General features: G+C 37.4%; 1 protein-coding gene across 4 annotated transcripts in view; it reads left to right on the top strand.

Moving 5' to 3' along the window:
• The window catches only part of AKAP7 (A-kinase anchoring protein 7), a 149,972-nt gene that overhangs the window by 38,257 nt on the left and 93,800 nt on the right, over positions 1–17,915 (top strand). The window lies entirely within an intron of this gene.

Below are 17,915 nucleotides of genomic sequence, written 5' to 3'. Positions count from 1 at the left end.
GGAGCTGCTTTAGCATTTGCATGTATAGGTAAGAAACCAAATAACGTACCTGAAAGTTATTTTATTTATTTATTTATTTTTTTGAGTATGGTTGACATCAATGTTACATTAGTTTCAGGTGCACATAATGGTGATTTGACAAGTTTATACATTATGCTATGTTCACCACGAGTATAGCTACCATCTTACCCAATATGTAACTATTACCATATCACTGTATTCCTTATGTGGTAACTTTTATTCCCATGATTTTTTTTTTCTTTTTAAGATTTATTTATCCACTTCAGAGAGAGACAGAAAGAGAGCGAGCATGGAGTTGGGAGGGAGGGGCAGAGGAAAAGAATTTCAAGCAGACTCTCTGCTGAGCAGGGAATTTGATGTGGGGCTTGATCTCATGACCCATGAGACCATGACCTGAGATGAAACCAAGAGCGGGTCACTTAACTGACTAACCACCCATACACCCCTCCCATGACTTATTCCATAACTGGAAGCCTGTATCTCCCACTACCTTTCACCCATTTCCCCAACCCCCTACCCTTCTCCCTTACTGCAGCCATCATTTTGGTCTCTGTATTCATAGGTCTGATTCTGCTTTTTTGTTTGTTTATTCATTTGTTTTTTAGATTCTACTAATGAGTAGAATCATATGATATTTATCTCTGCCTGACTTATTTTACTTAGCATAATACCATGTAAGTCCATCCATGTTGTCTCAAATGGCATGATCTTATCCTTTTTTATAGTTGTGGAATACTCTGTTTTATATACACCACATCTTCCTTATCCATTTGTCTATTGATGGACTCTTGGGTTGCTTCCATATTTGGGCTACTATAAATAATGCTGTAATAAACATAGCAGTACATAGGTCTTTTTTGACATGATTGGTTTTGCTTTTGGGTAGGTACTCAAGAATTGAATTATCGGGGTGCCTGGGTGGCTCAGTGGGTTAAGCCGCTGCCTTCGGCTCGGGTCATGATCTCAGGGTCCTGGGATCGAGTCCCGCATCTGGCTCTCTGCTCAGTGGGGAGCCTGCTTCCTCCTCTCTCTCTCTCTGCCTGCCTCTATGCCTACTTGTGATCTCTCACTGTCAAATAAATAAATAAAATCTTAAAAAAAAAAAGAAATTGAATTATTGGATCATATGATGTTTCTGTTTTTACATTTTGGAGGAACCTCCATACTGTTTTCCACTGTGACTGTGTACTATCTTGATTCTTTGACCTGAGGATATGTTGATTCTGGGCTGTCTGGAACACGATGGGCTAGACATAAGAATCTGCTTGGACTGTCCTAATCATAAATCTGAAGGATTTTAGTGCTTTTCATGACATTTGACATATACTTAATAAGTATTGACAGTATGGATAAGAATCACCAATTGCCTATTCAGAGGCTTGTGGGCGTTTTCAGCCCCATTCCAGAGAGTCCATAGGTGAGACAGCAGCATTTTCCTCTGTGCTTTTTTTTTTGCTCCTTTCTGTTTAGGTACTACTCTCCTTGCAGAAGGTCCATTGATGATGTTAGAAAGTCTCACTGGTCACTTTGTGCAGCATAATTGAAAGTGTTTAGTAAAGTGGAAGAAGAAAATTACAGAATCTGGATGAATGACTTTTGAGTTGATCCAGAGATTGTAGCTTGGATGTTAATCCACATGTTGTAAAGAATTTTTGTTTCATGTCCTTTCATTTCAGGTTTAGTGATTTTTGGTTCATAATATACTCATCATTGGTCCATACTTGTTTTACTTGATTGATCTATCCTTCTGTCTATCTTAATCTGTCTATCTATCAACCATCCATCCATCTCTATTTTAAAATGGTATCATAATCACCTGGGAATCTGCCACCAAACAAAAAACACAAACAAAATCCATGAAACAAAAGCTAGGACACTGGTAATAATCTTTTTTTTTTTTTTTTTTTTGCACTATCATATTGTATTGTCATTACTTGCCTGTGTCCCTCACTCCCCACTGTAAACTTCTTTTGTTTTTTTTTAAAATTTTTTATTTTTTATAAACATATATTTTTATCCCCAGGTGTACAGGTCTGTGAATCGCCAGGTTTACACACTTCACAGCACTCACCAAAGCACATACCCTCCCCATTGTCCACAACCCCACCCCCCCCAACCTCCCTCCCCCCAGCAACCCTCAGTTTGTTCTGTGAGATCAAGGGTCACTTATGGTTTGTCTCCCTCCCAATCCCATCCTGTTTCATTTATTCTTCTCCTACCCACTTAAGCCCCCATGTTGCATCACCACTTCCTCATATCAGGGAGATCATATGATAGTTGTCTTTCTCCACTTGACTTATTTCGCTAAGCATAATACACTCTAGTTCCATCCATGTTGTCGCTAATGGCAAGATTTCATTTCTTTTGATGGCTGCATAGTATTCCATTGTGTATATATACCACATCTTCTTGATCCATTCATCTGTTGATGGACATCTAGGTTCTTTCCATAGTTTGGCTATTGTGGACATTGCTGCTATAAACATTCGGGTGCACATGTCCCTTCGGATCACTACGTTTGTATCTTTAGGGTAAATACCCAGTAGTGAAATTGCTGGGTCATAGGGCAGTTCTATTTTCAACATTTTGAGGAACCTCCATGCTGTTTTCCAGAGTGGTTGCACCAGCTTGCATTCCCACCAACAGTGTAGGAGGGTTCCCCTTTCTCCACATCCTCACCAGCATCTGTCATTTCCTGACTTGTTGATTTTAGCCATTCTGACTGGTGTGAGGTGATATCTCATTGTGGTTTTGATTTGTATTTCCCTGATGCCAAGTGATATGGAGCACTTTTTCATGTGTCTGTTGGCCATCTGGATGTCTTCTTTGCAGAAATGTCTGTTCATGTCCTCTGCCCATTTCTTGATTGGATTATTTGTTCTTTGGGTGTTGAGTTTGCTAAGTTCTTTATAGATTCTGGACACTAGTCCTTTATCTGATATGTTGTTTGCAAATATCTTCTCCCATTCTGTCAGTTGTCTTTTGATTTTGTTAACTGTTTCCTTTGCTGTGCAAAAGCTTTTGATCTTGTTGAAATCCTAATAGTTCACTTTTACCCTTGCTTCCCTTGCCTTTGGCGATGTTCCTAGGAAGATGTTGGGGCGGCTGAGGTTGAAGAGGTTGCTGCCTGTGTTCTCCTCAAGGATTTTGATGGATTCCTTTCTCACATTGAGGTCCATTATCCATTTTGAGTCTATTTTTGTGTGTGGTGTAAGGAAATGGTCCAATTTCATTTTTCTGCATGTGGCTGTCCAGTTTTCCCAACACCATTTATTGAAGAGGCTGTCTTTTTTCCATTGGACATTCTTTCCTGCTTTGTCGAAGATTAGTTGACCATAGAGTTGAGGGTCTATTTCTGGGCTCTCTATTCTGTTCCATTGATCTATGTGTCTGTTTTTGTGTCAGTACCATGCTGTCTTGACAGCTTTGTAATAGAGCTTGAAGTCCGGAATTGTGATGCCACCAACTTTGGCTTTCTTTTTCAATATCCCTTTGGCTATTCGAGGTCTTTTCTGGTTCCATATAAATTTTAGAATTATTTGTTCCATTTCTTTGAAAAAGATGGATGGTACTTTGATAGGAATTGCATTAAATGTGTAGATTGCTTTAGGTAGCATAGATATTTTCACAATATTTATTCTTCCAATCCAGGAGCATGGAACATTTTTCCATTTCTTTGTGTCTTCTTCAATTTCTTTCATGAGTACTTTATAGTTTTCTGACTACTGGTAATAATCTTAACTGTATTATGCTTTTCATTAATCCATCCCATGGCCATCCTTCATTTATGCTAACCATCATCCTGAAGTCAGTGTTTATTATTTCCTTATATTCTTCCAAAGAATATGTCTTTTTAAGTGATTTTAACCATAGCATATATATGAGTTTTTGAGACATAAACTTTTTAAAAAATATTTTATTTATTTATTTGACAGTGAGAGACACAGTGAGAGAGGGAACAAAAGGGGAATTGGGAGAGGGAGAAGCAGGCTTCCCACCAAGTAGGGAGCTTAATGCGGGGCTCCATTCCAGGACACGGGGACCATGACCTGAACCAAAGGCAGATGATTAACAACTGAGCCTCCCAGGTACCCCTAAACTTTTTTTTAAAACTTAGTATTAGATTGTCTTTATCTAGTTTTATAGTTACTCATTCAGAGGTTCATCTTTTGGGGTGCCTAACTGGCACAGTCCAAAAAGCATGTGACTCGATCTTGGGGTCATAAGTTTGAGCCCCATACTGGGCACAGAGCTTACTTAAATAAATAAATAATTTTAAAAACCCAGAAAAACAAAAAACAAAAGTGCTTCTTTTTGGGGTGAAGGGAGACATTGAGGATCAAGTTTCATTTCATTGTTTGTTAAGTTTTCTTTCATGGAGCAAAGAGCATATCAGCAAACATGCAAACAGTATTTATGAGTTGAGAAGTACTTAAAATTATTAGTTGGTCAAGAAAAAGGTGACTCTAATAGCTTTGATAACAAAGCATTTGGGAACCAGTGGCTGTAGTTAACAAACTTAATCTGTTCTTCAGGAGAAAATGCTAGATTTAGGTTTTTTCTTTAGGAATATAAATATCCCTGAGGTCAAGAAACATTTCTAATTAGTCATTCATTCATTGTTCTTTTAAATAATTCAATGGGTGCTTACAACATTGAGAATTCCATTCATTCTTAGCAAATATTCTCACAAAGGCAGTTTCCAGTATTGATGAAAGATCCATTGTGTGCTGAGGAATGTGAAATCTTGCCAGCTTTAGTATGACTATGAGCCCAGGGGTGTTGGTTTGTCATTTTAGGAAAGGCCACTGCCCCTGTAATTCTTTTTTTTTGATGCAAGAGACTGTTGCTTAAAAATATATATACTTTTCCAAAATTTAAACAAACATTACAAAACTGGAAAATAGAGGGAGAATAGCATTCTGTCCTCATATAATCACTGTTTGTTATGCTTGCTTTTAATCTTTTATGTGTAATTTGAACTGTTGCTTTTGATTACAGTTTTCATGAACTTTTTTTTTTTTAAAGATTTTATTTATTTATTTGACAGAGAGAAATCACAAGTAGTCGGAGAGGCAGGCAGAGAGAGAGAGAGGGAAGCAGGCTCCCTGCTGAGCAGAGGGCCCGATGCGGGACTCGATCCCAGGACCCCGAGATCATGACCTGAGCCGAAGGCAGCGGCTTAACCCACTGAGCCACCCAGGCGCCCCTTCATGAACTTTTATAAGAAAAATGTGTATATGGAAAATTTGCATTGTTGTTTAGTCAGTAAATGGACTGAGACTCCATATATATATATATAGTGTTCAGATAGAATGTTCAATACAGAGAATTTTTGTCAAAATTTCACTTCATTAAATTTATTTTGACAAGAATGCCTCAGGATTAGTATTGCTTTAGTTCAATAGTATTAGTAAATAATGTAATTTGTCTTTGTGCCACATTTTATAAACTACTTATTCAAATAATATATTCCTACTTTTAGAATTTACCAGAGTATTACATTTCTTAAAATTGTAATAAACTGTGTGTGTGTATATGCCAATACAAGGATATTATCTTATTTGTTCAAAATAGTGAAGGCAGAGCTAGATTGGCTTAATGGAGAGGAGAATTTTTAAAGAAAATAAATATAATTATTAAAGTATTGATAAAGAAGTTTAAGTACATATTATGAAGTAAAACTAACTTGAAAAGTTGTCAAAAATTATAACTCATGAATAGTCTGATTTATTTAATTTTCCTAGAGTTTTAACATTTATAAGTTAAAAGAAACAAATTCTTGAAATATTATATAGTTGTTTTGAAAAAAGAACCGAATTTTAGGCCCTAATATTTGAGTTCATTGCTGAAAAATTTCCCAATAAAGAATAATTTAGAATTTTTAATATGTAAAATTGAAGAAAATTCTTCTTCATTCATATTCAGACCAATACAGTCTGAATATATGTGCTTTTACCATCAGTAATTGAATTATGCATCCAGATGTGCTGCTGCTAACTGTTACTTCTGGTAGATGCATAATGGGCTGAAGAGAGCAAGCCCATCTTTGTACACCGTGTCCATGTAGGTTTATGGGATAGTTGCTTGAGGAAGTTAGTAAGGTACGTGGCATCAGAACTCTTGTGTCAGCTTCCTATCTTGACCTTGAGAGATCCTGTTTTTGCAGAATAAAACAGCACCTACTTTCTCCTTTCTTAGCAGTACATGGTAGCTCATAGAGCTAAGAAGATACTGAAAATGATGCATTTATATGCATTTCTCCACATCTTACAATGATGAAATTGTACTGTGAAGCTTTTTGTGTAGAAATGAATATGTGATTTCATTCATTTATTTAATTTAAGCAAAATGTAGTTTCGTAATTTTGTTAAGATGTGTATTAGAGAGGCACCCGGGTGGCTCAGTGGGTTAAAGCCTCTGCCTTTGGCTCAGGTCATGATCTCAGGGTCCTGGATTGAGCCCTGCATCAAGCTCTCTGCTCGTCGGGGATCCTACTTTACCCCCTTTCTCTTTACCTGCCTCTTTGCCTGCTTGTGATCTGTCTGCCAAATAAATAAATGGAATCTTTAAAAAAAAAAAAAAGATGTGTATTAGATTGAGAGATTGCTAAAAATTTAGCCTGCTAGAATTATAGTAGTTCTTGCAAATCTTTCTTTTTAATGAGGAATGTGCCCTTGGTTAGCATGATAAAAGATTCCAAGTGTATTTATCTCATATAAGGAAAAGTGAAAGGTTTTTAGGATGTTCATTTGAACATTACACTTTCTCTTATGTTGACTGTCATTTCCCCCAAAAGATAGGGAGCATGTGCCCTGTGTTTTCTGCTCCTTGTGGGGAATCTGTTTGGTTGCTAATATCTTTGGACCTTTCTAGGCTGCTCTGTGACAGAAGAAATATAATACTTCTATCACAGAAGATAGTAGAAGTCCTGGACTTCTTATCACCACAGGCAAATGAGCATCCTTCCCTTCATGGCCTAGATTAGGCTCTCTTCAGAAACATCAGAACATCTTCACCATACTTCATTTACAATAGGCAAAGACCTTGGGGTACCTGGGTGACTCAGTGGGTTAACCCTCTGCCTTCCGCTCAAGTCATGATCTCAGGATCCTGTCTGAGCCCCACATTGGGCTCTCTGTTCAGCCGGAGCCTGCTTTCCCACCCCCCTGCCTACTTGTGATCTCTTACTCTCTGTCAAATAAATAAAAATCTTAAAAAAAAAAAAGGAGGAAGAAGCAAAGACCACCTTTTCTCCCCCATCAGGATATCTAAATCACAACCCTGTACCACTGAGGACCTTCAGAGCCTCTTTTGCGTGCCCTGCTACTGTGTGCAGGATCCTCTAGGCAAAGGTCCCCCACACTTCCTGTCCTTTCACATGGCTCTTTTAGCCCTTTCTACTGTCCCAGTAGGGGAGGAAATGTGTTTTTCCTTCTACCCTCCTGGATTGTCCCCCAGAGACCCTGTAAAATTAGGCTGACAAAAGATTAACAGAAAACATGTATTAACAGAAAACATGTATTTATTAACATGTGCAGTACATATCTTGTAGAGAAGACTCTGTGAAGAGTAACTCAAAAGAGTGGTTAGAACTTGGGCTGATACACATCTTAATGGAAGAACAGTAACTTTATAGAGAAGTGATAAGATGAAGAAAAAGGTTTTAGGCTTTCTGGGGTGACAGATTGTAAGAAGGTAAAAATGTGGGAGGCTCTAACATAGTAAGGTTTGTACAGGTCCATCTTGGCCAAAAAACTTTCCTGGGTAAGAGGGTTTTGGGCAGTGTCATTTTTCAGAAGTATCTGCTTGTAGTCAGATAAGGGAAGATATGGGAAGATTTCTTTCTGCATCTACTGATTCTCATTTGCTCAAAATTCTTGTGCCAAAATGACATATTTTGGAGTGGTATATTATGGTTCCCTATATCCCTACTTTTATTTTACTTGATTTTCAGTCAAACACTTAAATGACACACTTACCTTGTGTCATTATTCTAATCATCTTACAAATATTAACTTATTTAATTTTAGCAACTCTATGAGATAGGAACCATTATTATCTTGTGCATCTTATAGATAGGGAACCTGAGGCAAAAAGAGGCTAAATAATTTGTTAGTAAGTTGTAGAGCCAGGACTCAAATCCAGGCAGTCTGTCTCTAAATTCTGTATGCCTTTTTAAAAAAATTATTACTATTATTCATTATAATATATGTGTGAAATATAATTACATAAAGAACAGCATTTGGTACAGAATAAATGCTCTCAAGTCAGCTATCATCATCACCATGAAATAGTTTACAAAAGCATTTTTACTGATTATATAATATTCCATTGCTTCCTAATTTATTTTACTGTTCCTTTGTTAGACATATTCTTTTACTGAGGTACAGTTGACCCATGACATTATATTAGTTCAGGCTTACAATGTAATGATTTGTTATTTATAAATAGTGAAATAAGTCTAGTTAATATCCATCACTTCACATAGTCACAAATTTTTTCCTTGTGATGAAAACTTTTAAGATTTACTCTTGTAGCACGTGGGTGGCTTGTTTGAGCACCTGATTCTTGGTTTTGCCTCTGCTCAGGTCCTGCTTCCAGGGGTTTGAGCCCTGTGTCCTGCTTGCGCTGAGCCTAGAGTCTTGCTTGTTCGTCCCGCCCCCAGTTTATCCCTGTTTGTGCATGAGCTCTCTTTTTCTCTCTCACTCAGATGAATACATAAATAAAATCTTAAAAAAAAATTTATTCTTTTAGCAACCTACAGATATGCAATACAGCATTATTAAGTACAGACACTGTGTTGTGCATTACATCCCCTGACTTATTTATAACTGGAAACTTATACTTTTGACTCCTACAGTCAGTTACACTGTAAATTAGCAAGTGGACTCCCAATTTTCAGGAGCATCCCCTTTACCTTCTTGCCTCCGCTGATCTATTTGCTAATCTGAGATCACAGCTCTTTCCACCAAAGCCTCACACCCAGGGGCACAGAGATGTCAACTGTGTTCTCTTAGTTCTATGCTGCTTTGTCCCTGTTCAGCCCTCACACACAGGCCTTTTCTTATTGGTAGTTCATGCTGTTAGAGTTTGGTTACCCTCTACCTCTCCTCTTTGCTGTTGTCCAAATATTTCCTCTCGCTTTTTGAACATTTTGTTTCCTCGCTCACATTGTGATGCTTTCTTGCAGCACCATGAACACAACCATCCAAACATCCTGGCTCAAAGTGAGCTGTGGCTGTGGAGTCTTTTGGAACTGCCATTGCATTTGGTTTCCTTATTTGTAGAATGAGCACAATAGTGAGTGTTCTCAAGATAAAATGAGATGACGTGTATGACGTGCTTAGCACAGTGTTTGGCACATATACAATGGTAAATAGATGGTAACTGTTATCATTAATAATAATGATAAGTCCTCACCACTCCCCCCGCTACCACCACAGCAATTGCTTTTCTTAAAATCCTTTGACTTCTTTGAAGATATACTCAAATACTCATACTCTGATCTAGCTGTTCATAAGCATGGTGAAACCTTTTGGCTATTCATCCTCCAGAACTATTCTACTTCCAAGACTGTAAATTGGATATAGCTACCTAGCACCCTAACTTACTACCGTTTGTGCTGTTTCATTTTATTTCCATTGCTACTCATGCTGTGGAACCTCACTGAGGTCTCTGGTCTCCTCTTCTTGCCAGCGTAGTTTATTCCTTCTTAAACTGGTCATGGCCTCATGGTGCATCACTCTGTTGGTGGTTCTTCTTGTCCTGTCTTCTTGTCTGTTTCACCAGGCTGGCAAACACCAAAGGTAGATCAATTCAGCCATTTGCTTTTTTACCCCAACACATGGGCAAAATAAACTCTGGACTCCTTGCTGTGGTCCATGGTGTCTCCGTCTGGGTCCCCGGCCCCTGTCTCCTGTGTCATCATGGTTCATCAGGGACTTAACAAGTTTGTTCTTGCCTTGAAACTTTTGCAAATGTCTGAGTAGAACCTTTATTTAGACCTTTTCATTCTTTTTTTTTTTTTTTTAAGATTTTTATTTATTTATTGACAGAGTTCACGAGTAGCCAGAGAGGCAGAGAGAGAGAGAGAGAGAGAGAAACAGATCTCCGCTGAGCAGGGAGCCGGATTCGGGGCTCCATCCCAGAACCCTGGGATCATGACCTGACCCGAAGGCAGAGGCTTAACCCACTGAGCCACCCAGGTGCCCTGACCTTTTCATTCTTTAGCTCAAATGTCACTATCTTGGAGAGCGTTTCCCTGTGCCCTGTAGAGTCTCCTCATATGTGAGTCCTCTTGTCACTGTACCTGGTGTGTCTCCTTCACAGGATCATCACAGGTTGTTAAGTGTGTAATTTTGTTTGACAGTGTTTCCTGGATGAAGCTCCATGATGGCAAGGATCAGGACTGTTTTGTTGACAATTGTTTACTTAGTACCTTCTAGAATGTGTGACATGTAACACATGTTAGTTAATGAGTCGTTTTATCAGATGCGTGAGAAAAATGAAGAAATCGTACAGTACTGTAGATTGGTTCTCTTGCAAGTATAAGTTTTCCAGACTCAGCAGCATCCTGTTCAGCTGTCCCACTGCTCCTCCTTTATTCTTTCCCTTGCCCCCTGTCACCGCTCCAGCCTTAAGTTCCCTTAACCTTCTCCTCTTCCCTCCACAGATAAAGCTGAGGCTGGGACCTGCTTCATTTGTTCCCTGTACATAGTAAACCTACTGCTAGCACATTTGGCTTTTTAAATCCCATGTAGTTTTAGGAAAAGAGATGTCTTCTGTCTATCAAAGACTAAATCTCTTCAGCTGTGTTCTTGATCTGACCTTGCAATCTGGATCTTGCTCTACTAGTTCCTTCTTCTCTTGCAGGTACTTCTGTATTTCCAGCTTTTCCTCTTCATCAGCTCATTTCCCCAACTTTGTTAGCTTGATTACGCCTTTCTTAGCCCTGAACAAATAAACAAACAAGAAACAATATAAAAAAGCCCAAGAAATAACAGAAAACTCTGTACTCCTTTGACCTTGAATTTCCTACAGTTCCTTCATTGAACCTCTCCTTCCCTTCGGAGCCAGAATCTGTAAAAGCCTAGCCTGTGGTATCTGTCTCCAGTTCTTGACGTGTGCTTACTCTCCTTTGTCTCAGCTCCTGCAGTCAGTGGGTAATAACCTACCATGTCACACCACAGGCCGCCAATGGCTTTCTAATACCTAAATCTAATAGATGCTCTAGAGTCACATAGCGGAGCACTCCCTTCTTTCTCTTTTTTGCTACTGAGAAACCACTTTCTTGGTTCTTTTTTAACCTCTCTTAAGATATATTATTCTTCTCAGTGTATTTTATTGACTTGCGTCTTTATTTCTTAAGTGTATATTCACGTTTCTGAACCTTCTTCTTCACTGCTTAACCTTGTTTCTGCTTTCGTATTTACTACTTTGTTAACCCTCTCCACCCTCCTACAAGGAACAACATGAGCCAGAAATGTAGGTGTTGTCCTAGAGCCCAGAGGTATTTTTGTTTGTTTGTTTGTTTTGTTTTGTTTTGATGGTAGTCATTCTAATGGGTCTGAAGTTATATCTCACTGTGACCTTGATCTTCATTCCCCTATTGAGAGTGATTTTGAGCATCTTTTTGTATGCTTGTTGACTTATTATCGTATACCTTCTTTGGAGAAATGTCTATTTGTTCTTCATTGATTTTTTAATGAGACTTTTTGTTTTTGTTGAGTTGTAGGAGTTCTTTATTTTTTTTTTAAGGTTTTATTTATTTGTCAGAAAGAGAGCACAAGCAGGGGGAGTGGCAGGCAGGGAAGGCAGAGGGAGAAGCAGGCTCCCCACCGAGTAAAGAGCCTGATGCGGGACTCAGTCCCAGGACCCTGGGATCATGACCTGAGCCGAAGGCAGATGCTTGACCAACTGAGCCACCCAAGCATCCTGAGTTGTAGCATTTCTTTATATATTCTGGATATTTATTCCTTATCAGATACATGATTTTCAGATATTTTCTCCCATTCTGTAGATTGCCTTTGCATTCTACAGATCATTTCCTTTGATGGACAGATTTGTTTTTCTTAAAGGGGTTCATGAATTTTATATATTTTAAAATATTTAAATGCAATTAATTAGCTCAATATTTATGAATCTTGTATTAATCACCAGTAATCTTACAGTAACTGGTACATTTGAAAACATTCAGAACTTACACTATCACTTATTTAAATAGAATGTATTTCTCTTCTGTCCAGCTTTAATTTTTGACTTTTTAGTTTTTAAATTTTTAACTTTTTAGAAGTTTTTAGTTTAGTCTAATTAATCTATTTTTATTTTTGTTGTCCGTGTTTTTGGAGTCATATCTAAGAAGTCATGGCTAAATCCACGATCATGAAGTTATGTATTCTTTTAAGGCTTTTATAGTTTTAGCTTCTATGTTTAGTTTAGTCTTTGATCCATTTTGAGCTAATTTTTGTATATGACATAAGGTGAAGGTTTAACTTCATTCTTTTACAGTGTGGTTATCCAGTTTTCCCAATACTCTTTGTTAAGAATGTCCTTTCCCCCTGAATGGTTTTGGCATTTTTGCTGAAAACCATTTGACCATATACAAGAGGGGTTTTTTTCTGTGCTCTTTTTCCTATTGCATTGGTTTATAGATTTGACTTTTTGTCAGTACCACACTGTTGTGTGTGGGTTTTTTTCAGTATAATTAATATACAATGTTATATTAATTTTAGGTATACAATATAATAATTCAGCAGCTCTATACATTACTCAGTGCTCATCAGGTTCAGTGCACTCTTTAATCCCCATCACCTGTTTCATCCATCCCCCACCAACCTCCCCTCTGGCAACCATCACTTTGTTCTCTAGAGTTAAGAGTCTTATTTCTTGGTTTGTCACTCTTGTTTTTATCTTTGTTCATTTGTTTTGTTTCTTAAATTCCACATTTGAGTGAAATCTTATGGTACTTGTCTTTCTCTGACTTATTTTGCTTAGTGTTAGACTCCCAGGTTCTATCCATGTTGTTGCAAATAGTAAGATTCCATTCTTTCTTATGGCTGTATAATATTCCACTGTATGTATGCCACATCTTCTTTATCTATTTACCTATTGATGGACACTTGGGCTGCTTCAATATCTTGGCTATCGTAAATAATGCTGCAATAATCATGGGATACATGTATCCCTCTTAGTGTTTTTTGCCTTTTTTGGATAAAGACTCAGTAGTGCAATTACGAGGCTGTAAGGTAGTTCTATTTTTAACTCTTTGAGAAGCCTCCATACTGTCTTGCACAGTAGCTGCCTTTTTGCCTTCCCACCAACAGTGTAAGAGGGTTGCTTTTCCTCTACATCCTCATCAACACTTGTTGTTTCTTGTGGTTTTGATTTTAGCCATTTTGACAGCTCTGAGCACACTGTTTTGATGCCTGTAGCTTTGTGGTAAATTTTGAAACAAGGAAGTGTGAGACTTCCAACCTTGTTCTTCTTTGTTAAGAGTTTTTTGGCTATTTAGGGTCCCTTGAGATTCCATATGAATTTTAGGATGATTTTTTTTTTCTATTTCTGCAAAAAGTGTCATTGGAACTTTGGTAGGAATTACATTAAATCTGTAGATGATTTTTGGTAGTATTGCCATCTTAGCAATATTAGGGCTTCTAGTCCCTGAACGTGAAATCTTTTCCATTTACTTGTGTCTTCTTCAATTTCTTCCAGTATTTTATTGTAGTTGTCAGTCCTTTTCCTCCTTGTTAAAGTTTATTCTAAGTATTTTATTATTTTTGGCACTATTGTCAATGGAATTATTTTCTTAATTTCTTTTTCAAACAGTATTGTTGATCTTTTATAAAACTCATTTCAAAGGTTACTTCCAAAATAAAGGCTTTTCTGATTTCTTCAAAATAGAAATGACCATTTTCTCCCCTAATCTCCCCCATAGTCTATAGATGGATATCCACTGTAGAAACTGTAATATTTCATTGCATTTGATTGTTTAGAAATTGACATTCCTCAACTAGAGTGAAAGCTCTTTGAGGGAATCTTTCATCTTTGTATCCCCAGAGCCTGCTATATAACAGAGGTTCAATAAATATCTTTTAAATGGATGTATAAACCAGTGAAAAATGTATGATGTAAACACGAAAGTATAATTGAAAGGACATTGAACCTTACATAGTCTTTCTTCCCTTATTTATGTTCATGTCTAAATCTTTGTATGGGGACGCCTGGGTGGCTCAGTTGGTTAAGCAGCTGCCTTCGGCTCAGGTCATGATCCCAGCATCCTGGGATCGAGTCCCACGTCAGGCTCCTTGCTCAGCAGGGAGCCTGCTTCTCCCTCTGCCTCTGCCTGCCACTCCGTCTGCCTGTGCTTACTCTCTCCCCACCTCTCTCTCTGATAAATAAATAAAATCTTAAAAAAAAAAATTTTTTAAAAATTAAAAAAAAAAAAATAAATCTTTGTATGATAGTAAAATCCAGTCCTGGTGTCTAGAATCCCTGATTGGGGTAGGGGCTGGATGGCTCAGTCATTTAAGCATCTGACTTCAGCTCAGGTCATGATCTTGGGGTCCTGGGATTGAGCCCTGCATGGGGCTCTGCACTTTGCAGGGACTCTATGTGTCCCTCTCCCTTTGTGCACCGCGCCACCACCCCCTGCCAACTCATGCTCTCTCTCTTTCAAATAAATAAAGAAATTCTTTAAAAAGAAATAGAAACCCTGATGGATGATGTACCAGCATTCTCTGACAGTTCATTTGGCCTGGGTGGTTGTTAGGATAAAAAGAGGGACTTGAGAGATCATTTGTAATGGCCTCATCACTTTTACTATCAAGGTTAAGTGACCTGTCCTAGAACCCAAGTTGAAAAATAGGAGAACTGGGCCAGTGTTAGACTGTTCCATCTGGATCTCTTTCCTCAATTGCAGTGGAACGAATGGGATGCCTCTGGCATCAAGGTGTAATTTTAAAGACTCACTTTTATGAGTGAAGCATTATAAAATTCTATTTGACAGTTTTACACAGTAATCAATTGGAAATATCTACTTAAAATGATGAGTATAAAAATTTTAAAATGAAGTTCATTTCAACATTATGCCAGCTGTTATGGTGAAGCATATAGTTCAGATGACTTACTAAGACCATCTAAAATGGAATAGTTTGAGTAGCATATGGAAACCAGAATCCTTTAAATTGTAGTAACAGAAAAGATAAAAACAGTTGTATGGCTTTTATTTAAAGTTTTTGATGGCTAAAAAGTGATTGTAAAATTTTAGTGAGATCTTTCATATTATATGTGACATAGTTTTATTGTAACTTACAATGGTATAAGAAAGTATCTTCCAGATGTAAAACAAGAAAAGACCTTATCATCTCCTTTTGTATGCTGTATTATCTTGTCACAGATCACTCTTCTTAAAATGAAAATCCAACTTATCACCTCTGTTGCATCTGAAATAGAATATGTTAAGCTTAAGAATATGTCAGGACTACCTAATTTACATTTTGTATTCTAGACTATTTTATTAATAAATTTCTTGGCCATACCTCAATTAAAAAAAAAACCTCTTTGTGAGTATTCTCAAATTACATTTCATGCTATCATATAACTATTCACACAATGTTAGAAACAGGAAAAAATAGCAAAAGAAAAGAAAAAAGTTTATAAGAACATGTATGTAATTGAAAAGATATGATTTTATTAAAATTGATCTGTCATAGTTTACTTTCAGACAACTTTTAGCAATTTCTTTACATCTAAGGTATAAATATATTGTTGCTCCATACTTAAGAGTTCACTTAAAGAAAATCTCCTGTGTAAAAATACGTATATTTAAAATTTAAAAAACGGAGAAAACTTCCCAGTACTTAACACACTCAATAAATGTTTGCTGAATAAAACAAACAAACTCACCTAAACAGATAAAACTCTACTGTATTTGTTAGGATTCCAAAATATTGTTTCTTTATTAAATTATTCATTTCAGTGTTCTTTTACATAGCCAAGTCTTCTAGTGTTTAAAATACATTTTAAGGAATTGTTCTTCAGACATTTTGCATCTTTAGCTATGAGGTAAATTATATTATTTAGGAAGCGTTTTCAGCTGACTTTTGAAGGATGTCTGATATATTTACTGTGCGATTTTCTATTTAGTGCTTGAAGGAATGTCTGTGGTACTAGGAGGAATTGAACAATTTCTTAAATTATTCATAAGCTTCTCCTCCAGAACATGAGTTAATGTAGATGAAAAACGACATGTGGTTTTCACACCAGCAAAAACTCTTCTTATCTCAAGAATGATGTTTCCATAACCAATACCCTGCAGTCTGGCTAAGCAATAGATTATATTGCTAATAGGAATAAAAAACCAGTACTAAGAAATATTTTTCCAAAAGAAGACAGCAATTTCTTTTTTCCCCTATTTTGGTCAACATAGAGAAAAATACATTAATAACAAATTATATGTGCTTTGTGACAAATATTATTTAAAACAGTATTGTGAATAGATATCCATCATCGAAGATTTCAGGCCCAGTGAATAATGAGAACTATTGGGTCAAAATTCAAAGTAACTGAAACCTTGGGGCTCTCGGATGGCTCACGATGGTTAAGCATCTGCCTTCGGCTCAGGTCATGATCCCAAGGCTCCTGGGATCGAGCCCTGCTCAGCAGGGTGTCTGCTTCTCCCTCTCCTTCTGCTGGCTGCTCCCCCTGCTTATTAAAAGTAAAATAAATAAAATCTTAAAAAAAAGTAACTGAAACCAGTAAATAGAAAAATATTAAATCTTTACATTTGATGAGTTTGTCATATCAAAATAATATGTGAGACTAATGTAGGTAGTAATGAATAATACAAATGCCTACTATTTTAACTTCTCTTAATGCTTCTTTCCTTATATCTTTTGTATATTTGGATAGTTCTGAACATTGCTGAGTCTTTTTCATTGGGCCCAGATCTGTCCCATGAGATGGTAAACTCTGTGAGAGCAGGGCCACGTTCGCTGTCATAAGCAGACTGTGTGTCTGGCACATGTGGGAAGTGCTCTGTAAATAAATGAAGAAATGAATTTTTGCTTTCACACCTTCATGCTGTTTTTATTTTCTGGGTTGGTATGAATATATTGCTGAGTAATATGAATATATTGCTGCTATCAGCAGTTCTTCTTTGTGATAAATTCTTCAAGTACTTGATGACCTAGAAATTATGCCCTGAATCCGTCAATCAGATCCTAGAAACTTAAGTAAGTGAACATCACTGTATATGTTAAGCCATCAGACATTGCCAGTATTTGACAACTTTTGACTCATAAAAATGATGGTTTTGCATGATTTTAACTCTAGGTCTATTTAAAACAGTTACAGGTATGCCATAATAGAGAGGACCAGAGCTGGGTTATGATGGTAGTTGAGGACAGATATACCTGCTTATAATTTACATGAGCCAAAAGTTGATAAGTTTTATTGTAATAGTAGTTGTTATGAATACACTATTATCTTTTTAAAATATGTACATTCTGGACTGTTGTCTTTCTTTTTTCGCTGCCCAGCCTCTGAACTCTTCCCCACTGTCTCCCATGTCATGTACATTCTTCCACAGTTTGCTTTGGTGCTAGGAACATGATCTTGCTTTAGTCTAGACTTTGAATCAGAAGCTAGCACCTTGAACAGAGAAGGACTGTGCAGTATCTGTTCTGGAGCTGGGTTATGTCATCAGTGGCGGCCACCACCAATGGCAGGCAGGTGGCAGCAGTTCTAGCCTGCTGTGTGCTGTAGATGGTCCCTGCGTTGCCAGCTGGAGGAGGGGGTGGTGCCGTGTACCTGTCCTTCACCATAGCTCTAGACACCTGTTCGGCTTCCTAGCCTTCCAGCCTGGTTTTCTAATCTTCCCAGTATTCTTTTCT

Source organism: Mustela erminea, chromosome 4 (genome assembly GCF_009829155.1).
Source record: "Mustela erminea isolate mMusErm1 chromosome 4, mMusErm1.Pri, whole genome shotgun sequence".
NCBI lineage: Eukaryota > Metazoa > Chordata > Mammalia > Carnivora > Mustelidae > Mustela > Mustela erminea.
Note: the sequence above shows the minus strand (reverse complement) of the source record. Positions and strands in the feature narration are given on the sequence as shown.